The sequence below is a fragment of the Mytilus trossulus genome, unplaced genomic scaffold, assembly GCF_036588685.1.
Source record: "Mytilus trossulus isolate FHL-02 unplaced genomic scaffold, PNRI_Mtr1.1.1.hap1 h1tg000110l__unscaffolded, whole genome shotgun sequence".
Lineage (NCBI taxonomy): Eukaryota > Metazoa > Mollusca > Bivalvia > Mytilida > Mytilidae > Mytilus > Mytilus trossulus.
In genome coordinates, this window is record NW_026963297.1 from 1792643 (window position 1) to 1817297 (window position 24655).

Below are 24655 nucleotides of genomic sequence, written 5' to 3' on the forward strand. Positions count from 1 at the left end.
TAGTTTTTTTTTGGAACGTAGGTCCAAATTTAGGAACAGATACCCAACCCCGCTACCTTACAGAAAAGTTAATAAAAAATATTGTACGGCAACACTTTTGTCCGCACTTGGTGCAAAGGAAGGTCGGGTAACTGTGGTTTACTTGAGAATAAACACAGGGTGTTCTTCGGCTTAGTTTATTTTTTTGAAAGAAAGTGCAAAATTGATGTCGGACACCCTACCCCATCACCTAACAGAAAAATTATCAAAAAAAATATTGACGTCAAATAATTGTCCGCAATAGACACAAAGGGAAGCTTTGTAGCTGTGGTCTACTTCAGAAAAAAACACAGTGTGTTTTACGGTTTAGTTTATTGTTTTTTATGTAGGTTCAAAGATTTAGTCCGTCAGTCTTATTACCTTACAGTCTACCTTACACTTACAGAAAAGTTAATAAAAAATGTCCCACGGCAATACTTCTGTCTGCATTAGGTGCAAAAGGAAGCTGGGTAGCTGAGGTGTACTGGAGAAGAAACACAAGGTGTTCTTCGGCACAGTTTTTTTTTTTTGGAACGTAGGTCCAAATTTAGGAACAGACACCCAACCCCGCTACCTTACAGAAAAGTTAATAACAAATATTGTACGGCAATACTTTTGTCCGCACTAGGTGCAAAGGAAGGTCGGGTAACTGTGGTTTACTTGAGAATAAACACAGGGTGTTCTTCGGCTTGGTTTATTTTTTTGAAAGAAAGTGCAAAATTGATGTCGGACACCCTACCCCATCACCTAACAGAAAAATTAGTAAACAAAATATTGACGTCAAATAATTAACCGCAATAGGCACAAAGGGAAGCTGTGTAGCTGTGGTCTACTTCAGAAAAAAACACAGTGTGTTTTACGACTTAGTTTATTGTTTTTTATGTAGGTTCAAAGATTTAGTCCGTCAGTCTTATTACCTTACAGTCTACCTTACACTTACAGAAAAGTTAATAAAAAATGTTCTGCGGCAATACTTGTGTCTGCTCTAGGTGCAAAGGGAAGCTGGGTAGCTGAGGTGTACTGGAGAAGAAACCCAAGGTGTTCTTCGGCACAGTTTTTTTTGGAACGTAGGTCCAAATTTAGGAACAGACACCCAACCCCGCTACCTTACAGAAAAGTTAATAAAAAATATTGTACGGCAATACTTTTGTCCGCACTTGGTGCCAAGGAAGGTCGGGTAACTGTGGTTTACTTGAGAATAAACACAGGGTGTTCTTCGGCTTAGTTTATTTTTTTGAAAGAAAGTGCAAAATTGATGTCGGACACCCTACCCCAACACCTAACAGGAAAATTAATTAAAAAAATATTGACGTCAAATAATTGTCCGCAATAGGCACAAAGGGAAGCTGAGTAGCTGTGGTCTACTTCAGAAAAAAACACAGTGTGTTTTACGGCTTAGTTTATTGTTTTTTTTATGTAGGTTCAAAGATTTAGTCCGTCAGTCTTATTACCTTACAGTCTACCTTACACTTACAGAAAAGTTGATAAAAAAATGTTCTACGGCAATACTTGTGTTTGCACTAGGTGCAAAGGGAAGCTGGGTAGCTGAGGTGTACTGGAGAAGAAACCCAAGGTGTTCTTCGGCATAGTTTTTTTTTGGAACGTAGGTCCAAATTTAGGAACAGATACCCAACCCCGCTACCTTACAGAAAAGTTAATAAAAAATATTGTACGGCAACACTTTTGTCCGCACTTGGTGCAAAGGAAGGTCGGGTAACTGTGGTTTACTTGAGAATAAACACAGGGTGTTCTTCGGCTTAGTTTATTTTTTTGAAAGAAAGTGCAAAATTGATGTCGGACACCCTACCCCATCACCTAACAGAAAAATTATCAAAAAAAATATTGACGTCAAATAATTGTCCGCAATAGACACAAAGGGAAGCTTTGTAGCTGTGGTCTACTTCAGAAAAAAACACAGTGTGTTTTACGGTTTAGTTTATTGTTTTTTATGTAGGTTCAAAGATTTAGTCCGTCAGTCTTATTACCTTACAGTCTACCTTACACTTACAGAAAAGTTAATAAAAAATGTCCCACGGCAATACTTCTGTCTGCATTAGGTGCAAAAGGAAGCTGGGTAGCTGAGGTGTACTGGAGAAGAAACACAAGGTGTTCTTCGGCACAGTTTTTTTTTTTTGGAACGTAGGTCCAAATTTAGGAACAGACACCCAACCCCGCTACCTTACAGAAAAGTTAATAACAAATATTGTACGGCAATACTTTTGTCCGCACTAGGTGCAAAGGAAGGTCGGGTAACTGTGGTTTACTTGAGAATAAACACAGGGTGTTCTTCGGCTTGGTTTATTTTTTTGAAAGAAAGTGCAAAATTGATGTCGGACACCCTACCCCATCACCTAACAGAAAAATTAGTAAACAAAATATTGACGTCAAATAATTAACCGCAATAGGCACAAAGGGAAGCTGTGTAGCTGTGGTCTACTTCAGAAAAAAACACAGTGTGTTTTACGGCTTAGTTTATTGTTTTTTATGTAGGTTCAAAGATTTAGTCCGTCAGTCTTATTACCTTACAGTCTACCTTACACTTACAGAAAAGTTAATAAAAAATGTTCTACGGCAATACTTGTGTCTGCATTAGGTGCAAAGGGAAGCTGGGTAGCTGAGGTGTACTGGAGAAGTAACACAAGGTGTTCTTCGGCACAGTTTTTTTTTTGGAACGTAGGTCCAAATTTAGGAGCAGACACCCAACCCCGCTACCTTACAGAAAAGTTAATAAAAAATATTGTACGGCAATACTTTTGTCCGCACTAGGTGCAAAGGAAGGTCGGGTAACTGTGGTTTACTTGAGAATAAACACAGGGTGTTCTTCGGGTTGGTTTATTTTTTTGAAAGAAAGTGCAAAATTGATGTCGGACACCCTACCCCATCACCTAACAGACAAATTATTAAAAAAAATATTGACGTCAAATAATTAACCGCAATAGGCACAAAGGGAAGCTGTGTAGCTGTGGTCTACTTCAGAAAAAAACACAGTGTGTTTTACGGCTTAGTTTATTGTTTTTTATGTAGGTTCAAAGATTTAGTCCGTCAGTCTTCTTACCTTACAGTCTACCTTACACTTACAGAAAAGTTAATAAAAAATGTTCTACGGCAATACTTGTGTCTGCATTAGGTGCAAAGGGAAGCTGGGTAGCTGAGGTGTACTTGAGAAGAAACACAAGGTGTTCTTCGGCGCAGTTTTTTTTTTTGGAACGTAGGTCCAAATTTAGGAACAGACACCCAACCCCGCTACCTTACAGAAAAGATAATAAAATATATTGTACGGCAATACTTTTGTCCGCACTAGGTGCAAATGAAGGTCGGGTAACTGTGGTTTACTTTAGAATAAACACAGGGTGTTCTTCGGCTTAGTTTTTTTTTGGAAAGAAAGTGCAAAATTGATGTCGGACACCCTACCCCATCACCTAACAGAAAAATCATTAAACAAAATATTGACGTCAAATAATTAACCGCAATAGGCACAAAGGGAAGCTGTGTAGCTGTGGTCTACTTCAGAAAAAAACACAGTGTGTTTTACGGCTTAGTTTATTGTTTTTTATGTAGGTTCAAAGATTTAGTCCGTCAGTCTTATTACCTTACAGTCTACCTTACACTTACAGAAAAGTTAATAAAAAATGTTCTACGGCAATACTTGTGTCTGCATTAGGTGCAAAGGGAAGCTGGGTAGCTGAGGTGTACTGGAGAAGAAACACAAGGTGTTCTTCGGCCAATTTTTTTTTTTGGAACGTAGGTCCAAATTTAGGAACAGACACCCAACCCCGCTACCTTACAGAAACTTTAATAAAAATATTGTACGGCAATACTTTTGTTCGCACTAGGTGCAGAGGAAGGTCGGGTAACTGTGGTTTACTTGAGAATAAACACAGGGTGTTCTTCGGCTTAGTTTATTTTTTTGAAGGAAAGTTCAAAATTGATGTCGGACACCCTACCCCATCACCTAACAGAAAAATTATTAAAAAAAATATTGACGTCAAATAATTAACCGCAATAGGTACAAAGGGAAGCTGTGTAGCTGTGGTCTACTTCAGAAAAAAAAACACAGTGTGTTTTACGGCTTAGTTTATTGTTTCTTATGTAGGTTCAAAGATTTAGTCCGTCAGTCTTATTACCTTACAGTTAACCTTACACTTACAGAAAAGTTAATAAAAAATGTTCTACGGCAATACTTGTGTCTGCATTAGGTGCAAAGGGAAGCTGGGTAGCTGAGGTGTACTGGAGAAGAAAAACAAGGTGTTTTTCGGCACAGTTTTTTTTTTGGAACGTAGGTCCAAATTTATGAACATATACCCAACCCCGCTACCTAACAGAAAAGTTAATAAAAAATATTGTACGGCAATACTTTTGTCCGCACTTTGTGCAAAGGAAGGTCGGGTAACTGTGGTTTACTTGAGAATAAACACAGGGTGTTCTTCGGCTCAGTTTATTTTTTTGAAAGAAAGTGCAAAATTGGTGTCGGACACCCTACCCCATCACCTAACAGAAAAATTAATTAAAAAAATATTGACGTCAAATAATTGTCCGCAATAGGCACAAAGGGAAGCTGTGTAGCTGTGGTCTACTTCAGAAAAACACAGTGTGTTTTACGGCTTAGTTTATTGTTTTTTATGTAGGTTCAAAGATTTAGTCCGTCAGTCTTATTAACTTACAGTCTACCTTACACTTACAGAAAAGTTAATAAAAAATGTTCTACAGCAATACTTGTGTCTGCACTAGGTGCAAAGGGAAGCTGGGTAGCTGCGGTATACTGCAGAAGAAACCCAAGGTGTTCTTCCGCACAGTTTTTTTGGAACGTAGGTCCAAATTTAGGAACAGATACCCAACCCCGCTACCTTACAGAAAAGTTAATAACAAATATTGTACGGCAATACTTTTGTCCGCACTTGGCGCAAAGGAAGGTCGGGTAACTGTGGTTTACTTGAGAATAAACACAGGGTGTTCTTCGGCTGAGTTTATTTTTTTGAAAGAAAGTGCAAAATTGATGTCGGACACCCTATCCCATTACCTAACAGAAAAATTAATAAAAAAAATATTGACGTCAAATAATTTTCTGCAATAGCCACAACGGGAAACTGTGTAGCTGTGGTCTACTTCAGAAAAAAACACAGTGTGTTTTACGGCTTAGTTTATTGTTTTTTATGTAGGTTCAAAATTGAATCTGTCAGTCTTATTACCTTACAGTCTACCTTACACTTACAGAAAAGTTAATAAAACATGCTCTACGGCAATACTTGTGTCTGCACTAGGTGCAAAGGGAAGCTGGGTAGCTGCGGTATACTGGAGAAGAAACCCAAGGTGTTCTTCCGCACAGTTTTTTTTGGAACGTAGGTCCAAATTTAGGAACAGATACCCAACCCCGCTCCCTTACAGAAAAGTTAATAAAAAATATTGTACGGCAATACTTTTGTCCGCACTTGGCGCAAAGGAAGGTCGGGTAATTGTGGTTTACTTGAGAATAAACACAGGGTGTTCTTCGGCTGAGTTTATTTTTTTGAAAGAAAGTGCAAAATTGGTGTCGGACACCCTACCCCATCACCTAACAGAAAAATTAATAAAAAAAATATTGACGTCAAATAATTGTCCGCAATAGGCACAAAGGGAAGCTGTGTAGCTGTGGTCTACTTCAGAAAAACACAGTGTGTTTTACGGCTTAGTTTATTGTTTTTTATGTAGGTTCAAAGATTTAGTCCGTCAGTCTTATTAACTTACAGTCTACCTTACACTTACAGAAAAGTTAATAAAAAATGTTCTACGGCAATACTTGTGTCTGCACTAGGTGCAAAGGGAAGCTGGGTAGCTGAGGTGTACTGGAGAAGAATCCATGGTGTTCTTCCGCACAGTTTTTTTGGAACGTAGGTCCAAATTTAGGAACAGACACCCAACCCCGCTACTTTACAGAAAAGTTAATAAAAAATATTGTACGGCAATAATTTTGTCCGCACTAGGTGCAAAGGAAGGTCGGGTAACTGTGGTTTACTTGAGAATAAACACAGGGTGTTCTTCGGCTTAGTTTATTTTTTTTGAAAGAAAGTGCAAAATTGATGTCGGACACCCTGACCCATCACGTTACAGAAAAAATAATAAAACAAATATTGACGTCAAATAATTGTCCGCAATAGGCACAACGGGAAACTGTGTAGCTGTGGTCTACTTCAGAAAAAAACACAGTGTGTTTTACGGCTTAGTTTATTGTTTTTTATGTAGGTTCAAAGATTGAGTCCGTCAGTCTTATTACCTTACAGTCTACCTTACACTTACAGAAAAGTTAATAAAAAATGTTCTACGGCAATACTTGTGTCTGCACTAGGTGCAAAGGGAAGCTGGGTAGCTGCGGTATACTGGAGAAGAAACCCAAGGTGTTCTTCCGCACAGTTTTTTTGGAACGTAGGTCCAAATTTAGGAACAGACAGCCAACCCTGCTACCTTACACAAAAGTTAAAAAAAATATTGTACGGCAATACTTTTGTCCGCACTAGTTGCAAAGGAAGGTCGGGTAGCTGTGGTTTACTTGAAAAAAACACAGGGTGTTCTTCTGCTTAGTTTATTTTTTTGAAAGAAAGTGCAAAATTGGTGTCGGACACCCTACCCCATCACCTTACAGAAAAAATAATAAAAAAAATATTGACTTCAAATAATTGTCCGCAATAGGCACAAACGGAAGCTGTGTAGCTGTGGTCTACTTCAGAAAAAATACAGTGTGTTCTACGGCTTAGTTTATTGTCTTTTAAGCAGGTTCAAAGATTGAGTCCGTCAGCCTTATTACCTTATAGTCTACCTTACACTTACAGAAAAGTAAATAAAAAATGTTCTACTGCAATACTTGTGTCTGCACTAGGTGCAAAGGGAAGCTAGGTATCTGGGGTATACTGGAGAAGAAACCCTAGGTGTTCTTCCGCACAGTTTTTTTGGAACGTAGGTCCAAAATTAAGGAACAGACACCCAACCCCGCTACCTTACAGAAAAGTTAATAAAAAATATTGTACGGCAATACTTTTGTCCGCACTAGGTGCAAAGGAAGGCCGGGTAGCTGTGGTTTACTTGAGATTAAACACAGGGTGTTCTTCGGCTTAGTTTATTTTTTTGAAAGAAAGTGCAAAATTGGTGTCGGACACCCTACCCCATCACCTTACAGAAAAAAATTAATTAAAAAAATATTGACGTCAAATAATTGTCCGCAATAGGCACAAAGGGAAGCTGTGTAGCTGTGGTCTACTTCAGCAAAAACACAGTGTGTTTTACGGCTTAGTTTATTGTTTTTTATGTAGGTTCAAATATTTAGTCCGTCAGTCTTATTACCTTACAGTCTACCTTACACTTACAGAAAAGTTAATAAAAAGTGTTCTACGGCAATAATTGTGTCTGCACTATGTGCAAAGGGAAGCTAGGTAGCTGAGGTGTACTGGAGAAGAAACCCAAGGTGTTCTTCCGCACAGGTTTTTTTGGAACGTAGGTCCAAATTTAGGAACAGACACCCAACCCGCTACCTTACAGAAAAGTTAATAAAAAATATTGTTTGGCAATACTTTTGTCCGCACTAGGTGCAAAGGAAGGTCGGGTAACTGTGGTTTACTTGAGAATAAACACAGGGTGTTCTTCGGCTTAGTTTTTTTTTTGAAAGAAAGTGCAAAATTGGTGTCGGACACCCTACCCCATCACCTTACAGAAAAAAATTAATTAAAAAAATATTGACGTCAAATAATTGTCCGCAATAGGCACAAAGGGAAGCTGTGTAGCTGTGGTCTACTTCAGCAAAAACACAGTGTGTTTTACGACTTGGTTTATTGTTTTTTATGTAGGTTCAAAGATTTAGTCCGTCAGTCTTATTACCTTACAGTCTACCTTACACTTACAGAAAAGTTAATAAAAAATGTTCTACGGCAATACTTGTGTCTGCACTAGGTGCAAAGGGAAGCTGGGTAGCTGCAGTATACTGGAGAAGAAACACAGGGTGTTCTTCGGCTTAGTTTATTTTTTTGAAAGAAAGTGCAAAATTGGTGTCGGACACCCTACCCCATCACCTTACAGAAAAAATAATAAAAAAAATATTGACGTCAAATTATTGTCCGCAATAGGCACAAACGGAAGCTGTGTAGCTGTGGTCTACTTCAGAAAAAATACAGTGTGTTCTACGGCTTAGTTTATTGTCTTTTAAGCAGGTTCAAAGATTGAGTCCGTCAGCCTTATTACCTTAAAGTCTACCTTACACTTACAGAAAAGTAAATAAAAAATGTTCTACGGCAATACTTGTGTCTGAACTAGGTGCAAAGGGAAGTGGGTAGCTGAGGTGTACTGGAGAAGAAACGAAAGGTGTTGTTCGGCACAGTTTTTTTAAACTAGGTCCAAATTTAGGGCAGACACCCAACCCCGCTACCTTACAGAAAAGTAAATATAAAAAATATTGTACGGCAATACTTTTATCTGCACTAGGTGCAAAGAAAGGTTGAGAAATAATATAGGGTGTTCTTCGGCTTAGTTTATTCTTTTTAAGAGAAAGTACACAGTTGGGACCGGACACCCTACCCCATTACTTTACAGAAAAAAAATAATAAAACATGTTCTATGTCAAATCATTGTCCACAATAGGCGCAAAGGGGAGCTGGGTAGATGTGGTCTCCTTGAGAAAAAAACACAGTGTGTTCTTCTGCTTAATTTCTTGTTTTTCATGTAGGTTCAAAGATTGAGTCGGACAGTCTTCTCACCTTAACTTCCTCTATATAGAAAAGTTAATAAAAAATGTTCTACGGCAAAACTTTTGTCTGCACTAGGTGACGAGGGAAGCTAAGTAGCTGGGGTATACTTGAGAGAAAAAAACACAGGGTATTCTTCGGCTTAGTTTTTTTTTTTGAAAGAAAGTGCAAAGTTGGTCTCGGACACCCTACCCCACTACTTTACAGAAAAATTAATAAAAAAATATTGACGTCAAATAATTGTCCAAAATGGAAGCTGTGTAGCTATGGTCTACTTTAGAATAAACACAGTTTATTCTACGGCTTAGTTTATTGTTTTTTAAGTATGTTCAACGATTGAGTCGGACAATTTTATTACCTTACAGTCTACCTTACAGAAAAGTTAATAAAAATGTTCTACGGCAATACTTGTGTCTGCACTAGGTGCTAAGGGAAGCTGGGTAAATAGTTATCAAAGTTACCAGGATTATAATTTAGTACGTCAGACGCGCGTTTCGTCTACATAAGACTCATTAGTGACGCTCATATCAAAATATTTATAAAGCCAAACAAGTACAAAGTTGAAGAGCGTTGAGGATCCAAAATTCCAAAAAGTTGTGCCAAATACGGCTAAGGTAATCTATGCCTGGAATAAGAAAATCCTTACTGAGGTGTACTGGAGAAGAAACCCAAGGTGTTCTTCGGCACAGTTTGTTTTTAACGTAGGTCCAAATTTAGGTGCAGACACCCAACCTCACTACCTTACAGAGAAGTTAATAAAAAATGTTGTACGGCAATACTTTTGTCCGCACTAGGTGCAAAGGAAGGTAGGGTAGCTGTGGTTTCCTATAAAAAAACACATGGTGTTCTTCGGCTGAGTTTCTTTTTTTTGAAAGAAAGTGCAAAGTTGGTGTCGGACACCCTACCCCATCATCTTACAGAAAAATTAATAAAAAAAATATTGACGTCAATTACTTGTCCGCAATAGGCACAAAGTAAAGCTGTGTGGCTGTGGTCTACTTTAGAAAAAACACAGTGCGTTCTTCGGCTTATCTTATTGTGTGTCATATAGGTTCAAGGATTTTGTCGGACAGTCTTCTCACCTTAAAGTCTTCCATGCAGAAAAGCTAATAAAAAATGTTCTACGGTAAAACTTTTGTCTGCACTAGGTGCAAAGGGAAGCTGGGTAGCTGGGGTATACTGGAGAAGACCACCAAGGTGTTCTTCCAAACAGTTTGTTTGGAACGTAGGTCCAAATTAAGGAACAGACACCCAACCTTACTACCTTACAGAAAAGTTAATAAAAAATGTTGTACGGCAATACTGTTGTCCGCACTAGGTGCAAAGAAAGGTCGGGTAGCTGTGGTATACTTGAGCAAAAACACAGGGTATTCTTCGGCTTAGTTTTTTTTTTTTAAAGAAAGTGCAAAGATGGTGTCGGACACCCTACCCCACTACCTTACAGAAAAATTAATAAAAAAAATATTGACGTAAAATAATTGTCCGCAATAGGCCCACAGGAAAGCTGTGTAGCTGGGGTTAACTTGAGAAAAAACACAGTGTGTTCTACGGCTTAGTTTATTGTTTTTCAAGTAGGTTCAAAGATTGAGTCGGACAGTCTAATTACCGTACAGTCTACCTTACAGAAAAGTTAATCAAAATATTCTACGGCAATACTTGTATCTGCACTAGGTGCAAAAGGAAGCTTGGTAGCTGAGGTGTACTGGAGAAGAAACCCAAGGTGTTCTTCGGCACAGTTTGTTTTTAACGTAGGTCTAAATTTACGGTCAGACACCAAACCCCGCTAACTTACAGAAAAGTTAATAAAAAATATTGTACGGAAACACTTCTGTCCGCACTAGGTGCAAAGAATGGCCGGATTGCTGTGGCTTACTTGAGAAAAACACAGGGTGTTCTACGGCTTACTTTAGTCTTTTTAAAAGAAAGTGCAAAGTTGGGGCCGGACATCCTACCCCACTACTTTACAGAAAAAAAATAACAAAAAAATAGACAAGTAAATAGAAATGTAATACGGCAATACTGTTGTCCGCACTAGGGGAAAAGAGAAGCTTTTTTAAAAGTCCAAAGTTGGGGATCGGACACCCTGTGGTCTACTTCATAAAAAAACACAGTGTGTTTTCGGCTTATCTTATTGTTTTTTATGTAGGTTCAATGATGTAGTCTGTCAGTCTTATTACCTTACACTTACAGAAAAGTAAATATAAAATGTTATACAGCAAAACTTTTGTCCGCAATGCTGTAAAGGGGAGCTTGGTAACTGAGGTCAACTTGAGTTAAGATTCATGGTGTTTGTCGTCTGATCTTTTTTCATAAGGAAGTCCAAAGTTGGGGGCAGACACTCTACCCTACCCTTACAGAAAAGTTAATAAAAAAACGTTCTTCGGCAATACTTTTGTCTTCACAAGTGGTAAAGGGAAGCTGGGTAACTGAGGTATACTTGAGAAAACAAATCCAAGGTGTTTTTCGACTTACATTTTGATTAAGTAGTCCAAAGTTGGGATCGTTCCCAACTCTTATAGAAAAAAAAAAAAAAAAAATCTTTGTCAATACTTTTGTCTGCATGAGACCCAAAGGGAAGCTGAGTAGATGAGATGTATTTGAGAAAACATCTAGGCTGTTGTTCGGCTTAGTTAGGGTTGAACACCCTACCCCACCTTTACACAAAAGTTAATAAAATAATGTTCTTCGGCAATGTCTGCACTAGGTATAAAGGGAAACAGGGTTACTGTGGTCTAAATGGAAAACATCCAGGGTGGTTTTCGGATTCTTTTTTTCAGTACTACGGTAATCATTTTGTCCGATTAAATGCAAAGAGAGGCTGGGTAGCTGCGGTCTACCTGAGAATAAAAATCCGGGGTGTTGTTTTGTGTTCTGTTTTAAGTAGGTCCAAAGTTGGGGTTGACACCCTACCCAATTCTTACAGAAAAGTGTTAAACACAATGTTAAACTGCCATACTTTTCACAGCACAAGGTGCAAATTACAGAAAAGTTATTAAATAAATATTCTTCGGCAATGCTTTTGTCCGCAACAGATGTAAAGGGAAGCTGGTTAACTGAGATATACTTGAACAAATGCAATGGTGTTTAACGGTTTATTTTATTTTTTTTTTTTTTTGTAAAGTAGGTCCAAAGTTGGGACAGGACATCGCTCCCAACTTTTACAGAAAAGTTACTAAAAATATTCTTTGGCAATTTTTTTGTCCGTACTAGGTTGAAAATAAATCTAGGTAGCTAAAGTCTACTTGAATAAAATCAAGGGTGTTTTACGGCTTATTTTGTTTTTAAAGTAGGTCCAAAGTTGGGACCGGATATCGTTCCCACATGTTACAAAAAAATGTTCTACGGCAACTCTTTTGTCTCACTAGGTGCAGAGAGAAGCTAGGTTGCTGAGGTCTGTCTGAGAAAAAGTTCAGGATGTTCTTCGGCTTAGTTTTTTTCCAAGTATGTCTAACGTAGGGGTCTGACACCCTCTCCAACCCTTACAGAAAAGTTAATAAACAAATGTTCTTCGGCAATGCATCTTTCTGCACGATGCGCAAAAGGGAAGTAAGGTAGATGAGGTGTACCTGAGAAAACAAATCCAGGGTATTGTTTGATTTATTTTTTTATTATTAAACTAGATCCAGAGTTAGGGTCGAACACCCTACCCCCACCTTACAGAAAAGTTAATAAAAAAAGTTCTACGGCAAGACTGTTGTTCGTACTAGATGAAAAGGGAAGCTTCGTAGCTATCTACTTGAAAAAAATCCAGGGTTTTGTTCGGCTTGAAGTTTTTTTTTTAAGTAGGTCCAAACCTTGTAAAAGTCGCCGAAAGTTTTTGTTCTTCTGTTTAAAGATTCTTCCACAAGTTGAGAAATTCTCCTGAAATTAATAATAAAAAACATAGTCAATAATTGAATCCTAAATAAATGAAGTACTAGGTTATCAATGTACAACAGAACATAAGACCGTGTATATTTACGCCAAAAAATGGCATTTTTAACAGAAAAAAATGAATATAGCAAATTGCTCTTCACACTTTAAACATAAGGCAAAACTCTTTTGAAGCGACTTTTGAAAAATCATTTTCTTAATGATATTTGAAATTTGTTATCTATATGAATTTTTTTTTTTTTATTTCACGAAGATATTAAAAAAAGATAAAATTTCAACAGTTTGAATACATCAAATGATTTGCAGATGCTTGTTTTAGAAAGGAAAAATAATATAAGTTCATTTCAGAAGAAAAATTGGAATTGCTGACATTAAGTATTTTGTAATTTGACTTAAAAGGTTGAAAAATGAAAATATGCATGTTTCATTTTGAATTGAAATTATTTCGCAATATAAAAATTTAAAAGGATGATCAAAACTGCATAATTTTTTTTAATTTTTAATGAGTAGATCTAGAATGAAATGAAATTTGTTTCAATATATGTGTTTTAAATATTCAAATTGTCGACAGTATTTTAAAACATCTTGAAGAACTTGTTAATTATGTATACGTGTGCACTATGTGTGTATCACCTAATTTTGAACATGAGAAATATACTAAAAGGTACAATTATTACCAAAAAGATGTGAATTTTTATTAATTAGTTTACCCGCAAAACACACGACAGAATACCTACACGTGTCTGGAACATGACAATTATCCTTAAATGTGTATATTAAGAATGGAAATGTGGAACGTGTAACAAAGGCAACAACCCGATCAAAAGGCAAAAAGAGCTCAAGATCACCAATCGGTCTTCAACACAGCGGGAAATTTCTGCGACCGAAGGCGGACTTTATGCAGCTGACCCCTTAACATGTGTACGTATGCATTTAAGATAGAAGTTACACACAAGTCCAATATTTAGAAAACAATTAATTCAATTGACAACACATAAACAAGACTAACAAAAGACGGAGGCTCCTGACTTGGACATACATATGTATTGTTAGACCATCTAACACCTCTAAACAATGTAGAATAAACATAGACACGAAATCACGCACAGTAAAACTCAGAGTCAGATATCTTATTGGCCGAAAACCACAATTAATGATCCCGCTTTTCGTTGTCTACGAATATAGTTCCCTTTAATAATAGTGTATTTTGTCTTTATTTTTTTCTTTCCCTTCCTCAGATTTCTTAGTTTTTCTGGGGTGGAAATGATAAAAGAGAGCTTAAATAAAACTTTTGGATTTTTCATTTTAACTGATGTTTATATGGAAATAGTGATTAGGCCAGGTACAAAAAGGGTATAATTACACTTTTGGGAACATCTCTTGAATTGCCTAAGGGGTATGGATGTGTATTTACCAAATGTGTATGATGTATACTTGATATTTTTGTATTGACGTACTGTGCATTACACACACACACACAACACAAAAAAAATAGATTTGTTTTTAATGCGACAAAACGTTATAAAGAAATGATAGAGGAATTAATTGTGGTCTCGGGCCTAATAGATGTCAAAACTAAGCTAAATGACAATGATACATACATACATTAACAACAGACTACTATCAATTACTGAAATGCCCGTTCCAGACATAAATTAATCTGATTGACAGATAATGTCTTCATCAACTGAATTTCAAGCATAATCTCTCTCATTCGGGGTTTTTGTATGATATCATCATAAAATATGTGAAAAGAACATAAACCGTTTTATGCCAACAACTTGTTTTATAATAAATTTGTGTATTTACAATGCAAAAACCATATGTCATTGAGTAAATAAATATTCATACTAAAATATGCCATTCTTATGGACAGTATCGTAACTGTATCCCTTTTGAATAAGCCTGTTTGGTTAGGTTTTGAGGTGAATGCCGACATATTTGTGTTTTGTATAGAATATTACCGTTACAGAATAAGATTTGATGTGTACATTTGAACATATAACATGTCTGTGTGTTGATGTGCCTTTTTTTTGCGAATGGTGTCATTGTACCGTTGATACAATTTATTGAATGTAATGACTAGTTTGCGATACAGAAAACCATGGTGTAATATATTTTAGTAATACAGAGATTGATGTCGTTAAAATCAAATACATATACTACATTACTTGTTCTGACATCGAACTCGGACTTCTTTTGAAATGAGCATTACTGTGCGCATTGATGTGTGTTTGTTGACTAGAGGTATATTAAAGATTCATTGGTGGCCTTTGGCTGTTGTCTGCACTTTGGTCGAATTGCTGTCTCTTTTGCGCATTACCCATTTCTATTCTCAATGTTATCATATATATAATATATTAATACTACTCATGTTCGGAATAAGTTTTCTTTTTTCAATTTATAATGTCAAAATATAAAATATAAAATGCTCCATATTGGAGCATTTTTCATTTTTCAATATTTGATGTCAAATTGAAAAATGCTCCACTTTGGAGCATTTTTCATTTTCAATATGTAAAGTCAAATAAAAAAATGCTTAAGGTCAGCAATTTTAATATATACTTTTTACAATGAAATTAAAATATATTTTGTTCTTAAACAAGTATATACAAATGTTTTATTAATTTAAAATGTTGAAAAATTAACTCATTTTAACACAAACTTATTTTTTTTTAAATATCCTCATGAAATCAAAATGTGTAATCTCATGAATATTACAAATTTCAAATCGCATTCAAGAAAAGATTTTTATGAGTTGATGTCAAAAGATGTTTGTTACATATTTCCAAACAATGAACTTAAAAAATTGCAGAGTAATTTGCAAAATGTATTTTTTTATTTCAAAATAGCAAATGTTTGACGTCAATGCACACAGAAGAATAAAGAACACTTTATAAGTGTACACTTAGTTTGTTTAAGTTCATTTAGATTCTTTTACAAAAATAATCAGTAATCTTGAACTCAGATATATTTGATTGAATGCGTTTACGACTAATTGTCTGAACTATGAACTTACCATTTTACTTTTCTACATTGGTTAGAGGTATAGGGGGAGGGTTGAGATCTCACAAATATGTTTAACCCCGCCGCATTTTTGCGCCTGTCCCAAGTCAGGAGCCTCTGGCCTTTGTTAGTCTTGTATTATTTTAATTTTAGTTTCTTGTGTACAATTTGGAAATTAGTATGGCGTTCATTATCACTGGACTAGTATATATTTGTTTAGGGGCCAGCTGAAGGACGCCTCCGGGTGCGGGAATTTCTCGCTACATTGAAGACCTGTTGGTGACCCTCTGCTGTTGTTTTTTGTTTAGTCGGGTTGTTGTCTCTATGACACATTCCCCATTTCCATTCTCAATTGTATTATGTTTGTTGAAAGCGTCATTTGATAAAAGTCTTTACTTATTCTTTTTTATTATACTTTGTCACTTCTTTCGACTTTTTAAAGACTCTCCTTGCAGTAGAAGAAAAAAAAATCATTTCATTTGTAATTGCTTTTGGATAAGATCGTTTTGCGTGCATACCTTTTTTATTTGGATTTCAGCAAAATTAAACCACATTTAATCGTGCCATTATATATTAGATAGAATGCATGTACAGTTGATAATCTTGATCTTGATATATTGCTTTTTTCTAACAGTCAATCGAATTTACCTGTTTATAAAAGTCGCCAAACTTTTTCTTCTGATGTTGTGCGATTATTCCACAAGTTTGGAAATTCTCCTGAAATTAATAATAAAAAGAATCAATAATTGAACATTAATGAAGTTAGTAATGTATGTACAATAGAAAATAGTGACCATACCAAACCAATGAACACCAACTGTCATATTCCTGACTTGGTACAGGCATTTTCTTTCTATAAAAATGGTTGATTAAATTGATTTTAAAGCTTGTTAAACCTCTCCTTTGTATGACTGTCGTATTAAAATCCATTTTATTGACAACGATTTGTGAACAAAACAAACAGGCATAACAGGTAAAAAATGTCAAAAATAGAGAAAAATTATCTTAATCCCTATAAAACAAACAAATATATTAACAAACATTTACCATTGCACAATAATACAATGATGGGATGTATAAGTACAAAGCCACATTATATATAAGAAAGAAACACAAAAAGGCATATAGACAAACAGACATATAGACAAAAAGTTATATAGACATATATGTTTTCGAATGCGTTTAAGACTAATTGTCTGAAAAATGACCCTACCATTGTTATGTTCATTGTAATAATTTTGTTATAACCGTGCTTATATATTTTTGTGCATACTTTTCCTCTAGTTTCATAGACTTTTTATAGACTCTCCTTGCAAAAGAAAACGTCATTTTATTCAGAATTGTTTATAGGAAAGACTATTTTACGTGCCTACTTTTTTCATAATTTTTTTTGCAATAGTGAACTACATTCAATAGTGCCGTTATATTAGGTAGAATAATAAAATTAACGGTACCAATTTTCTTGCACCAGATGCGCATTTTGGCAATACATGTCTCTTCAGTGATGCTCGTGGCCAAAATATTTGAAATCCAAAGCTTATATAAAAGATGAAGAGCTATATTCCAAAAGGTCCAAAAAGTATAGCCAAATCCGTGAAAGGAATCAGAGCTTTGCACGAGGGAGATACATTTCTAAATTTATGATAATTTCTAATATTTTGTAACAGCAAATTTTAATAACACAAACAAATCCGTATTTCATGCCAGTACCGAATTTCTGGCTACTGGGTTGGTGATACCCTCGGGGACTAATAGTCCACCAGCAGAGGCATCGACCCAGTGGTAGTAATGAAATTAACGGTACTAATTTTCTTGCACCAGATGCGCATTTTCACAATACATGTCTCTTCAGTGATGATCGTGGCCAAACTATTTGAAATCCAAAGCTTATATAAAAGATATAAATGTACAGTTGATTATCTTGATATTGATGTATAGTTTATTCTAACAGTCATTCGAGTAAACCTTTTGTAAATGTCTCCAAATGTTTTGACCCTGATGTTTTTAGATCATTCCATAAGTTTGGAAATGCTCCTGAAATTAATAATAGGAAATAGTCAATGATTGCATATTAATGAAGATAGTAATCAAAGTACAATAGAAAATAATGACCATATCAAACCAATCAACATCAACTGTCATAATCATGACTTAGTACATACATTTTCTTTTATAAAAACTGGTGGATTAAACCTGCTTTTAAAGCTAGTTAAACCTCTCACTTGTATGATTGTCTTATAAAAAAATTAACAAAACAAACAGACATAATAAGTAAAAATGTTAAAAATAGAGGCACAGCAGTGAACATTGTGTTATTATGTTAATCTCTATAAAACAAACAATAAAAGTCGCCAAAAGTTTTGATTCTTATGTTGTAAGGGTATTCCATAAGTTTGGAAATTCTACTGAAATTAATAATAGAAAAAAAAGTCAATAATTGAATATCAATGCAGATAGTAATCATAATACAATGGAAAACAGTATACACTAACTTTGTATAAGTTCATTTATATTTTTTTACCAAAAAATTATCAGTAACCTCGAATGCAGATATATACGTTCGCATGTGTTTACGACCAATTGTCTGAAATATGAAGTTTCCATTGTTATGTTTATTGAAAGCATCTTTTCATGAAAGTGCTTATTTATTTTGGTGTATACCTTGTTACTAGTTTCGACTGTTTAAAACCTCTCCTTGAAAAGGAAAAAAAAACATCACTTTATTAGCATTTGCTTTTGGATAAGACTGTTTTACGAGCCTTATGTTTTAGGTAATTTTTTCAGCAAAAGTAGACGACATGCAATAGTGCCGTTATGTTAGGAAGAATAAATCTACGATTGATTATCTTGATTTCGACGATTTTCTTTTTTCTGACAGTCATTCGAAAATACCTGTTTAAAAACTCGCCAAAAGTTTTGCTTCTGATGTTGTGAGATTATTCTACAAGTTTGAAAATTTTCCTGAAATTAATAATAAAAAGAGTCAATAATTGAATATTAATGAAGTAAGTTAGTAATGAACAACTGAAATACTAAATTTAGTTAAGTTCATCTATAGTTTTTTACAAAAATAGTCAGCAACCTCGAATGCAGATATATGTGTTCGAATGCGTTTACGACTTCTTGTCTGAAAAATCAAATCATGATTGATATGGTCATTGAAAGAATCTTTTTATAAAAGTGCTTATCTAGTGTTTGGCAAACCTTATCACTAGTTTCGATTTTATTCATTTAAGTTTTATTCCCTGTCATCATCATCATCATCATCATCATCATCATCATCATCATCATCATCATCATCATCATCATCATCATCATCATCATCATCATCATCATCATCATCATCATCATCATCATCATCATCATCATCATCATCATCATCATCATCATCATCATCATCATCATCATCATCATCATCATCATCATCATCATCATCATCATCATCATCATCATCATCATCATCATCATCATCATCATCATCATCATCATCATCATCATCATCATCATCATCATCATCATCATCATCATCATCATCATCATCATCATCATCATCATCATCATTCATCACCACCACCACCTTTGTTGTGTATGATGATGGGAATTTTCTTCTAAAACCCTTAACGTCCGTGCGAAAACGCAAAACTGCAAAACTCCGAAGAAGTGTACTATTTATATCAACTTCTTATTAGTATCGCATTGATATTAGAATTAATGGCAGAGTTAAATCACTAACAGAATTTAAAATTATGCTAGACTTTTATTTACAAGTAATTCCAAACTGGGTAAAAACAGGAGAAAGTTTTACAAAATTCAAATATTAGAAAATAGATTATTTTTGGAAACCGATACGTTAAACATTGCAACAATAGTTTGTTCTTTCAAAACTGGGTAGCGAGTGGATTGATTTATATCAACGACTTACTTGATCTTGCGGGAAAGTGATCAGATGTTTTTGTTTTTTTATTTTAGAAAAATTAAACAATCAGTCTAATTGGATTGTAAAGTTTACAATCGTAAAATCTTCCATCCCAACGGAATTGAAGGAAACTCTCTAAAGAGTAAAATCAGTATCAATAAGGACAATTTGATATGTGGAAATAAACAAATACAATCAAAATATATCTATAATAAAATGTTATATAATAGTCTAGTAGATCAAAAATATTCACAGGCAATTGGTATAAATATTTGGACAAGCAATTTATAGTTAGATAGCAAGCTAAATTTCATTCGTAAACGATTTTATATCTAAATCTTTAAGAGAGAATAAGATGAAAATGTTTAGATGGAAACTACTGCATTATAGTATTCCAACAAAGTAATTACTATGTAAATGGAAAATTTCTGATAAAAATGAATGTATTTTTTTGTTAAACAGAAGAGGAAGATTACTTTCATTTCTTTATAACGTGTTATTTTTTAAAAGACTTTAGGGATAACGTAGAACATCTTGCACAAATAAATTTTGTAAAATAAAATATCAGTTAAACATATAGTATTTGGATTCAACATATCAGATAAGGGTTCTTATGGTTTTAACTATTTTGTGACAGTTTCAGATTTTTGCATTTTCAAATTATACTATGTTTCAGAGCAGATAGTTATCAAAGGTACCAGGATTATAATTTAATACGCCAGACGCGCGTTTCGTCTACATAAGACTCATCAGTGACGCTCAGATCAAAACAGTTAAAATGCCAAACAAATACAAAGTTGAAGAGCATTGAGGACCAAAAATTCCTAAAAGTTGTGCAAATACGGCTAAGGTAATCTACTCCTGGGCGTAAGAAAATCCTTAGTTTTTCGAAAAATTAAAAGTTTTGTAAACAGAAAATTTATAGAAATGACCATGATGACCATATAATTGATATTCATGTCAACACCGAAGTGCTGACTACTGGGCTGGTGATACCCTCGGGGACGAAACGTCCACCAGCAGTGGCATCGACCTAGTGGTGTAAATAGTTATCAAAGGTACCAGGATTATTATTTAATACGCCAGACGCGCGTTTCGTCTACATAAGACTCATCAGTGACGCACAGATCAAAACAGTTAAAATGCCAAACAAATACAAAGTTGAAGAGCATTGAGGACCCAAAAATTCCTAAAAGTTGTGCCAAATACGGCTAAGGTAATCTACTCCTGGGCGTAAGAAAATCCTTAGTTTTTCGAAAAATTAAAAGTTTTGTAAACAGAAAATTTATAGAAATGACCATATAATTGATATTCATGTCAACACCGAAGTGCTGACTACTGGGCTGGTGATACCCTCGGGGACGAAACGTCCACCAGCAGTGGCATCGACCCAGTGGTGTAAATAGTTATCAAAGGTACCAGGATTATAATTTAATACGCCAGACGCGCGTTTCGTCTACATAAGACTCATCAGTGACGCTCAGATCAAAACAGTTAAAATGCCAAACAAATACAAAGTTAAAGAGCATTGAGGACCAAAAATTCCTAAAAGTTGTGCAAATACGGCTAAGGTAATCTACTCCTGGGCGTAAGAAAATCCTTAGTTTTTCGAAAAATTTAAAGTTTTGTAAACAGAAAATTTATAGAAATGACCATGATGACCATATAATTGATATTCATGTCAACACCGAAGTGCTGACTACTGGGCTGGTGATACCCTCGGGGACGAAACGTCCACCAGCAGTGGCATCGACCTAGTGGTGTAAATAGTTATCAAAGGTACCAGGATTATAATTTAATACGCCAGACGCGCGTTTCGTCTACATAAGACTCATCAGTGACGCACAGATCAAAACAGTTAAAATGCCAAACAAATACAAAGTTGAAGAGCATTGAGGACCCAAAAATTCCTAAAAGTTGTGCCAAATACGGCTAAGGTAATCTACTCCTGGGCGTAAGAAAATCCTTAGTTTTTCGAAAAATTAAAAGTTTTGTAAACAGAAAATTTATAGAAATGACCATATAATTGATATTCATGTCAACACCGAAGTGCTGACTACTGGGCTGGTGATACCCTCGGGGACGAAACGTCCACCAGCAGTGGCATCGACCCAGTGGTGTAAATAGTTATCAAAGGTACCAGGATTATAATGTAATACGCCAGACGCGCGTTTCGTATACATAAGACTCATCAGTGACGCTCAGATCAAAACAGTTAAAATGCCAAACAAATACAAAGTTGAAGAGCATTGAGGACCCAAAAATTCCTAAAAGTTGTGCCAAATACGAAATTGAAATATATAGATGTGTATGAATTGTTTATAAAGAAATTAAGAAGGGTTATGAATGAAAGCAAAATAATTTCTCGAAGTGTATATTTCATAAATTTGAAGAAATTGATTTGATAGAATAATTTGCATATACTATAATAGTTTATGTTATATTGTGAGTATGTTCCTGGCAACTCAGAGTTTTTTTCACAGGAATACTCCACTGGCGCTTGGACAGTAAAGTATAATTGTAACAAACTATCTTTAGAATAAGGAATGTATTTGTTGTGAAAAAAACATAATATTTATTACGAAGAAATTGCTGAATACAAAGTAAAGGAGGTAGCTTAAATGTCGTTCAGTATTACAAAAACCTACATAATATTAATCATATTTGACAATATAACATTCAGATATTTGAAAGAAAACATAAATACAACTAAAGTAGGAAAATTCTATCTGTTGCCTAAAATACATAAACTATTTGAAAATATACCAACAGAAATGGAGAGAAATGAAACAGCTAGACGAGAAAATTTAATTCCGAGCAGACCAATTGTATCCTTGTGTAAAACACCTCTACACAATAGTGGACACTATATCGATTATATTCCTGTTCCGTTTGTTAAACAAGAGGCTCTCAAGAGTCTAAATCGCTCACCTGTTATTGTTTTACTGAAATCTTTCATCAATGATCATTTTTGCTTTTTAATGTATTTTAATATGTGGCTTTAAAATGCAATTCAAATGTGCATAGTATCAGTCATATTTTCTTCAAAAGCAAATAAATGCATTTTAGCCATACTGTCTCTGTTTCTAGACGTACAACAAGTAAATACAATACAAAATTTATCCTAGATTCATTTGCGAAGATTTGTTTAAAAACATAGACATGTGTAAAATTGTCCTTAAAGAGCAAATACATCCATAACGGGTCAATTGAAAATTTTGGTAACATAAAACCTTGACCTTACTTCGTTGAAAATTTTTGGTGTTTACAATTTATCTTAATCTTCAATAATATTCAAGATAATAACAAAAAACTGAACATTTTCCTTAAAAACCAATTAAGTAGCAACAACCCAACAATGGGTTCTTCGGTTTATCTGAAAATTTCAGGGCTGATACATTTGGACCTTTTAAACCAGTTTACCCTTTGTCAGATTTGCTCTAAATGCTTTAGTTTCTGAGATATAAGCCAAAACTGGCGGTGGCAGACGACGGACGACGACGGACGCCAAGTATTAGTCAAAGCTCACACGGTGCCCTTCGGACCTCGCTGAACTTAAAATAATATTCATATATATAAAAGATAAGTCAAGTTTTATTAATTCGATTGAAAATATAAAACCCAAACGTGACTGTTACCTATAAGTAGCATTCGATGCCAATTATATGTACACTTTTTTTTACATTTAATGACATACTGGAAGCCACAAACGGGGAACTGACCAATATTGATCCAAGCAAGAATGATATCAAAGTGCCAACAAAGGACAGTATACAACGCCTATTAAGGCTTATTTTAGAGAAAAAAATGAAAATGAATTTATATTTAACAATAAACATTACCGTGAAACCTTGGCGGACCTTACAATGTTTGTGTTTCTTCAAAACATTTTACAACGCTTTCAACACAGAAACCCTATGATAATCACTTGCAGATTTAGGGATGACGGTTGGATTATATATTCCGGGCCTATAGAGGAAATACACGAGCTAATAATAATAGATAATTCTCCGCTCACTGACCTACTGAATGACGAATGCACGTTTCAATCCCAGGAGCTGCATGCAAACTGCAAAATCACAAACGGTGTTGTACACTTTCTATTAGTCTGCTCAAAATATGATGCGCATCGAAAATAGATGTTTGATACGCTTAAAAATAATGACATAATAGATCTCTCATTGAAACACCTTCTATCCGGATACACACACACTTTTAGTCCCATACGGGACACTAATATACTTATAAGAAAATAAGAAAAACTCTGCAATATTAGTTTCATTTAGTCTTAGTTTAGATATTATAAAATAAACAATAATATATTTTGAACCAGTGTATATGAAGTAAATCTCAGATGGTCCCTCAAGTTAAACTATTTTATCAAGTTAAACAATAAACAATTTTAAAGAAAAATACAAACTCACCCAAATCTGAAATCATTTCCTTTTTTAATACACATAGAATAATTATAAGTAAGTCAGAAGTGCAATACACACTTTACATTTGTGTCAGTCCATTTAGCGAAATAAAATAGACCTTTTCTACCTGTGTTATACATCAGTAAATCAATCACCTTTCAAACATGAGTACTAATTGACCATGAAATGCACGCATTTAATTTTAACAAGTATCAACATTCAATTTGAACACTGTTATCTATTGAAGATTAGAACACTATATAATTTAACAGTATATAATAAGGGTAAAATACAACATCACTTTAATATTCTCTACAATGGATAATTACCGTCATATTTTTTAAGAAATTAAAAAATTAAAACAACACAACACAACACGCTTTGTTTGTATACGTAATAATAGAAACATTTGCTACAGCCGTTTTTCATGAAAAGTGCGACTAACATTTGTCTTGCTTATTTAACGTTATATGTTAAAAGCTAAAGGAAAAGGGAGAACAAAAAAAAATGCAATGTATGTCTTTTCAGATCATCCCAAAATGACAATTAGAGTCATATTATTAGAAAATAAGAAAAACCAACAAACACAATCAATACGCTCATATATTTTTTTTTGGAATAGAAGTGCTAAATCCTTTATATGAGAATAGAATGATAAAATCTTAATTCGGACTAGACGATGCCAGTTACATAAACACACACAGATGTTTGTATATATAGTCAAA

At 34.7% G+C, this 24655-nt stretch overlaps 1 long non-coding RNA gene across 2 annotated transcripts; it reads right to left on the reverse strand.

The window, feature by feature from the left end:
• Window positions 1–12465: 12465 nt before the first annotated feature.
• On the reverse strand, window positions 12466–24050 carry LOC134700027 (uncharacterized). Of its 2 annotated transcripts, none has more exons than XR_010103735.1 (5): window positions 23937–24050; window positions 18489–18557; window positions 17562–17630; window positions 16245–16313; window positions 12466–12578 (listed from the first exon to the last, which is right to left on the reverse strand). It is a non-coding gene; the product is annotated as an uncharacterized LOC134700027 (long non-coding RNA). The 2 variants fall into 2 exon arrangements; XR_010103736.1 differs by lacking the exon at window positions 23937–24050 and adding an exon at window positions 23535–23730.
• Between the last annotated feature and the right edge of the window lie 605 nt (window positions 24051–24655).